The sequence below is a fragment of the Anoplopoma fimbria genome, chromosome 8 (assembly GCF_027596085.1).
Source record: "Anoplopoma fimbria isolate UVic2021 breed Golden Eagle Sablefish chromosome 8, Afim_UVic_2022, whole genome shotgun sequence".
NCBI classification, from domain to species: domain Eukaryota; kingdom Metazoa; phylum Chordata; class Actinopteri; order Perciformes; family Anoplopomatidae; genus Anoplopoma; species Anoplopoma fimbria.
In genome coordinates, this window is record NC_072456.1 from 28,267,397 (window position 1) to 28,275,475 (window position 8,079).

Below are 8,079 nucleotides of genomic sequence, written 5' to 3' on the forward strand. Positions count from 1 at the left end.
ACTAGACTTGCCCATAACCCTAGGTTACCTGTCCATCACCGTAGTCCATGACTACACCTCTCCATCACCCTAGGTTACCTGTCCATTACTGGAGCTCTCCTTCACTAGACTTGTCCATTACTGTAGTCCATCACTAGATGTATCCATCATGTAGAACCAGTAGTGATAAAAAGAGATATCCTAAACCCCCTCTGTGACTCTAAAACGTCAACAAAATGAAACAAGAATTGTGAACATAACTTCATCCAATGTTCACAATTATCTCATATTTAATGAAACAATTCCTCATTTGCATATTGAAACATAACATTTAAGATAACCTGTATTATTTTTTTTAGAATGAATGATGAGCAATAGTCTGTGATTATTACAGTCTGGGAGAATCAGCGTCACCTCCATCACCTGAAGGCACAAGGTGAAAAGAGAAATCCTTTGGCGATATACGGAGCTGCCGCACTAATCCAGCTTAGACCTGAGCTCCTGTTTCAGCCACATAATGCCCCTCATGGATGTGGTCCCTTTAAGATATGACTCTTTTACACAACATTTACCCCTGAACCCTGAATGGTCATACTGTCTCCTGATCTCTTTCTATCATACATATATTCTAATAATCATCTATAGATAATCCTCATAACTCAGATGTGATGGGCTTTGCTGCAGAGCCTGTGTCTGTGGTCACCTCAAACTGAAGGAACCATCCCAGTAACAGACTTTGGATTGTCCTCGCTGAGAGTGGGTTCAGGGCGATCCGTTCATAGAAACCCTGTTCTCTACCCAGAAAAGGTGCTTATATGCAGAGAGTCTGTCCGTTCAGCTGTGAAGTCTTCCAACGCTTACTGTTGTTCTTTATTTCAATAGGCTGCTGCTGTGGTGAAATAACGTCAAGGAGTGGAGGACCAATCACTCTCTCCTGATCCAGACCTCATTAGGTTTAGTCTCCAGGTGCAGAGATCTACTGAAAGCCTCTTTACCTCTCTGCCAGAAGGCACATGGTAATTACTGCATCCTAAAGCCTGGACTCTCACACTGCAGCATAACGGCTTCTCTGTGAATTTACAAGTCAATCACACCGTTCAGCCCCTTTATGTTTAACAACCCTCAGCTGATTCAGAACTGATGTGATGAGTCTGAGAGCTCAGTGCTCTGAGGAGGGAGGAAGAGGAGAAGAGTTCCAGGATGGCAGAGACGTGAATGAAAGCTCAGCTTCTAAAGGGTTTCAACCGACGACATCACATCAACCTCTTCCTGGCTTCTCTATTGGCTCCCTGTTTGTTTTAGAGTTGATTTTATCATTTAACTGATCACTCTGGCTTTTATTTTAATAATTTAATAATTTAATAATTTAATAATTTAATAATTTAATAATTTAATAATTTAATAATTTAATAATTTTATAATTTTATAATTTTTCAATTTTTCAATTTTTCAATTTTATAATTTTTCACTTTTTCAATTTCTCTATTCCTCTATTTCTCTATTTTTTATTTTTCTATTTTTCTATTTTTTATGTCTTATTTATATTTACAGTTTTTTTATAAAAAATATATATTTTCAATTATTTATATATATATATATATATATATATACAATTTTTTTTTATTATTCAATTTTGTTTTGTTATATATATTTTTTTTTTATTATATATATTATATCATATTAACTTTTTTGTCTGTTAAAGCACTTTGTAGACTCTGTTTTTAAAGGTGCTATATGAATACATTTCTTTTCTTTTTTTATAGCTTAAACAGCTTTAAATCAGTCAGCTTAACGTTTCCTTGATTCTTTATGAACATAGATCTCAGAGCAGAAAGCTTAATGAAGATCAGGTGGACGACTCATTTCACTCTACAGAATAAACCTGATAATCAGACTGATCATATCCAGAAGATGATGTTCATTTTGTAATGAATAAAGGAACAGAACAGATGAAGATGATGAATAAAGGACAGAACAGATGAAGATGATGAATAAAGGACAGAACAGATGAAGATGATGAATAAAGGAACAGAATGCCGGTGACGTAGCCTCAGAGCTACATCTCCTCCCTGAGTGGCCCTCAGAAGAGTCTTAGCAGCTGATGTCGGCTGAAGAGCTCTGAGGCCTCTCGAGCTGACGAGTTGTGTTCTGTTCATCAGACGATGGACCTGATTACTTGAACCTTGTCATTGTTTTATTCCAAACAGAGAGGATGATTTATCCTCCGCCAATAACGCACGCGGCGTTGCTATGACAACCTCTGTCACGTCAAACACAGCGTGTCATGAACTACCGTCACTGCATGTGTGTTTGTTTCATAATCCTATAATTGTCATTTCACTGTAATCAGTCTGTTTCCTGTTCCCACTCACAATCAGTCCACACAACCAGAGAGAGAGAGTGTGTGTGTGTGTGTGTGTGTGTGTGTGTGTGGTGTGCGTGCGTGCGTGCGTGCGTGTGTGCGTGTGTGTTAGTGTGTGCTTTTGATTTGGCCATGTTGTATTTCATCTGGTAAATTATTCACATAAAGCAACGTTTTAGTGTCATTTGTTTCTTTGTGGTCATATTGTGTGTCTTTATGTGTCTCTTTGTAGTCATTATGTGTCTCTTTGTAGTCATTTGTAGTCTTTATGTGTCTCTTTACAGCCATTTTGTGTCTTTATATTGTCATTTTTGTGGTTTATTTGTTTCTCTTTAAGGCAATGTTGTGTCTATTTGTTGTTGTTATTTGTCTCTTTGTGTTTGTTTATTGTCTCTTTTTGGTCATTTTAAGTCTCTTCCTGGTTTTTATAGCTGAAGGCCGAGGGGCCCCTGATACTTTGGGCCCTGTTTTCCAGTCGGTCCATTCACTAATCAATCCATGACACACAGTAATGTACAGATATGTAATAATAAATAGGAATGTATGTACAGGTGTGTAATATACACTACAGGAATGTAGGACATGAGTAAATTGAATGATACTGTGTTCATATTCATGTGAACAAAAAAAAAATAAAGAAACTCTAAACTCTTGACTTAACCTGAAATGCCTTAAAGTCCTATTTACACACAAAAAGCTCCCACAGCTTATAGTTGATCAGATATGTAGCTTTTATAGAATCCATTGTCTGTTCACTCTTTCCCTTTTGTGTCAAATTAAAAACTGTTTTCTGTCAAAACTGTGATGAAACATGAAAAAAGTTCATCACACTTCTGCCCTCTGCAGGAGGACTAAAGAATTACACCCAGCAGCTCAAATCTGGTTCAACAGCAGTTAATAGATCTTCATCACAGAGACATTTAGACTCTGGTGTAATAGATAATGAGCACGGCTCGGTGTCATCGAGGTGTGTCTGATAAAATACACAACCATGTGATGTGATGATCATCTACGTTAGGTTATGATGACATTCTTTCTGTTGTCATCACATGAAGATTTAAGAATCACACTTTAAAGGGATCAGTCATTATTTGATCACGTCATTGTTTGTTCTTCCTCTCTTTATGAATCTGGTTCCTCGTGTTTATCACAGGTGTCACCTTTTTTTTCTTAGAACTCTGACCTGGAACTCTAAGTAAACGATGGTGTGTTTGACTCTTCTGTCACTCTTCTGTCACTCTCGTTGATAAACCTCCTGATGTTTGCTCTGTAGCATCTATTCTAAATATTCCAACCATCCCAACATCAGGGTAATAGATCATCACATGACAGGTGTTCACTCTACAGATGATAACTGCTGATCTACTTCTCAGAAACCTGCATATGAACATTCCTGTGTGTGCAGTAATCTCTGCTGCCTCAAATATTCACCTGAGGACATTCATTCAGAAGCTGTTTTTTACTTTGACGATCTGTCAGAGTTTCAGGTTTGTAAAACCAGCAGTTTACAGAGCAGAGATAAACCTGTAAACACCATAAACCACTGGAACCATCTTCTGTTAATATGTGTTTCTGCTTTTCTATGATAATGAACTCAACATGACTGTTGCTCAGATAAACTAAACTATAATATAATATTTAATATGTTCATTTGGTTTTCAGCAGGTGGAAGAAAAATATATTTCACTGCAGAACAATTAATACCACAGTGTTTAAAGTAGGTCATGAAATCAAAAAGTACAAGTATTAGCATCAAAATATGCTATATATATATATATATATATATATATATATATATATATATATACTATATATAAGTAAACGTACTCAATGTGCAGAATAATGTATATTATTGTATTATAATTATAAATGCATTAATGTGTTTATTACTTTAATGTTGCAGCTGGTAAATGTTGAGCTCATTTTAATTACTTTATATACTTCTGAGTAGTTTAATAATCTATTGTAATCTATTAGTTTACTTATATTTTATATCAATAATCTAAATTCACAAAGTAACTAAAGCTTTAAAATAAATGTAGTGCAGTAAAAGTAAAAGATATCCCTCTGAGATGAAGGGGAGTAGAAGTATAAAGTAGTATAAAGTACAAGTACCTAAAATACTTAAGTACAGTACTTTGATTAATGTACTTAGTTATATTATACTCTCAGTGAATTATGACAGGCATGTTCCTCTTTTTTTTAACTCTTAATTCACTGAACAATCAATCAATTATTAAAGAAAATAACTGTTTTCTATTCATATATTTAATAATTCATTTAGTTATTAGTTGCAGCCTTATAGTACCTCCATGACACAATAATAGTTCCTTTTTAGTGTTAATTAGTCGACACAGAAAAACAAATGGATAAAACAAAAACAACAAATGAGAAACAAATAAAGAAATAAGGTCTTAAAACTAGATTTCAAACAGGAGGACGTGTCAGAGTTTTACTTCAGTGGTTCAAATGTCTGATGTTCAGTAAACTTGTAAATGTCCCCGCTGTTGGACTAATAAAATATTATCTTATCTTAAACCAGCAGCTCTTGAAGCAGCTGCCCACCAGAAGAATCTTTTTTTAAAAAGTCCTACATATGTGGTTTATTTAGAATAAATATAAGTAAAATTGTTAAAATTGTATTTGCAGAAAAAGAGGAGTTATAATATATACAATAAAGACAACACACACTGCAGTGAAATGCCAATGCCTAATGAGATGATGTCACTTATTACAGCCGTGCATATAAAGAAGACGACATCTGTTTAAAGTCTTAGATTACGTACAAACACGAGACAGAGGAACTCTTCATCATCATCCTCCTCTTTGTAAAAACACAGTGAGTTACTGATGATTAGAGGAGCAGCAGATAGTCGACCTTTGTCACCCTCAACGTGTCATAAATGATGTGATATCTCCCTGTGAGTCGGTCACACAGTCTGCTGAGATATCCTCTTTATTGTAGATATCGTACAATAACAGGGTGAGTGGTGACTTTCTTTAAGACACAAACTGAAGATGTTCAGACAGAAAACAGGGAGTTGACAGGAAGGAACACGTTACCAACGACAGCAGACGATCAGCTGTAAGACAGACCTGGAGCTCATCATGTCCTGTAGACTCACTGCTCTGATGGTATCTGTGTTTCTCACCATTCATCCCTCTTTACTGCGTCAACCATCAAACATTAACCTGATTACAGAAGTCTGACTTTCTCCATGTTTCATCCCTTTCTGTCCATTTAGTTTTATTGAAACGTCTTGAAGTTGTCCAGTGCTTTTGTGTTTGTCAGTGCTTTTAATTCTTTCTGTTTATGAGCTGAGAGGGAGATTAGCAATGGTGGAAGGATCCAATTACATAAAAAACAATTAATGAACAAACAAATAAATAACCTGATAATAGAATCACTGTATTACCAGTTAACAGTCTGACAGTGGAGATGGAGGATTAAAGCAGTAAGTGAAGCTAATTAGTGCTATTTTTCTATTTAAGTGCTATATGGGGGTCAAAAAAACAAAAAATATTACAGTGGCAGAAAACCATGAATGCACACGATGTGCTGAGGAAACAGAATGGAGGAGAGCGTTTCAACCAGACTACACTTAATAAAACATTGGGGAAATAAATCAGATGAATGAATAAGATAAGATAAGATAAGAGGTTTTTATTGTCATTGTAGTGATACAACGAAATTCCGTTTGGTAGCATTTGGTAGAATGTAAAGAGATGTAGAACATTATTCTCATGCATTGTTCTCAAAGGATCAGTGAGGCAGGAACACAGAGAAACAGAGGTATCTGTACCCGAAGGTACATCTGTTCAGAAAAGGTCCTTAAGGGGATAACTTTGTTCTTGCAAAATTTCAAAGGTACAAAATCATTCTTGACACTGAGAATGCACATTATTGTACTTTTAACAAGCTGATGGTAAAAGCAAATGACTCAGCAATTCAGTGATCACAAAATCTTGATTTAAATAAAGATTTGGATTTTCTGAAATAAAAGAGGCTACTGGTATTTTTCCATTCAGTTCTTTATTTGTGCAGCGGGGGGATCGTTTTATGAGCTTCATTAATGGTTAAGCTGGGTGTGTATTTCAATGACTTCAGCTGGATCCACATTGAAATGTAGTTTTGTTGCACTCAGTGATCTCCTTAGGCTAAATGATTTCAACTTATCGTTACTTTAATAAATCTTTGTGAATTATTCTAAATGTTTTTGTCTCTTCAATTGAAGAGAACAAAAACATGTCCTGTGGTCCCGGCGGTCCCCCATTAGTACCCACCTCTGTACATTTTTGTAGCAAGACATAAAGGTTCATTTTTTGTCACTGCAGGTACGTAAGTGTTCTTTTAGAGGTACAGACAAGAAGGTACACAATGTACCGATGTCAAAGGTACAGTGCTCGTACCCTGCTAGGGTTCAGCTGCAGCCACAGAGCCTTTGTACCCTTTAAGGTCCATTCATGCACCTTGATTTATTAATGTGAAGGATATAAGTACAATATTTACCTCTGAGGTGACGCAGAGTAGAAGTAGAAAGTAGTATGAAAAGGAATTACTCATGTGAAGTACAAGTATCAGTAACATTGTACTTGAGTTCGCTACTAGAGTAAAAATACTTGTAGTTACATTCCACCACTGCAGGAGTGTGGAATATTTGAAGGACATAGAAATAAATCATAGAATATACGGAGATGTTGTTTTTATTTGTTTGTTTTTCTTTAATAATTGTTACTGCTGTAGTTTAATGAGACTCTTAATATAGAATTTAATCCAGTTCTGTTTGGGACGGTGAAACCAGGTTGCATGAAGATTCTGTGAGGTTATCTTACTGCTGCAGTCCTCTGAATCTGAAAAAGGTTCCTACAATTGAAATATAAATTAATTTAACAAAGTTCTATCTGTAAAGTTCTATTTTATCTTTCTTGTGTGGCTATAGGGGAGCTAGTGAACCTATCACACCTTTAGAAAATTGGTCTCTAGGTACATTCTGTCAACTAGAGAGGAAGTCTTTGTGATATTATGTCAGCATTTCATGAATCTAGTGATTTAAACTGACATTCCTTAAGATGTCAGGCCTGGTTGATTTGGAATTTCTGCTTCAGTGAAAACAAATGATTTTCTCAGTCTGGAGCCTTGGCTATTTGTCAGAATTGTGTGCATTGATCCATTTTTTTGTGTATTCAACAGAGAAAAGGGGCATTTTTTTCTGGAATATTGCCACAGACACCCAGTTCATAATACTGCAAATATATAAATATTGCAATACTTTCATCAGTGGGCCATGGAGCCCAACAACTATTGTGTGGACTCCTTCAGCGATAGATAGAGACTTAATAGACATTAAGTAAAATAAAAATCTTCAGTGGCAACATTCCTGTGTGTGCAGTAATCTCTGCTGCCTCAAATATTCACCTGAGGACATTCATTCAGAAGCTGTTTTTTACTTTGACGATCTGTCAGAGTTTCAGGTTTCTCTGTTCTTCAGCTACAAACCAGTAAAACCAGCAGTTTACAGAGCAGAGATAAACCTGTAAACACCATAAACCACTGGAACCATCTTCTGTTAATATGTGTTTCTGCTTTTCTATGATAATGAACTCAACATGACTGTTGCTCAGATAAACTAAACTATAATATAATATTTAATATGTTCATTTGGTTTTCGGCAGGTGGAAGAAAAATATATTTCACTGCAGAACAATTAATACCACAGTGTTTAAAGTAGGTCATGAAA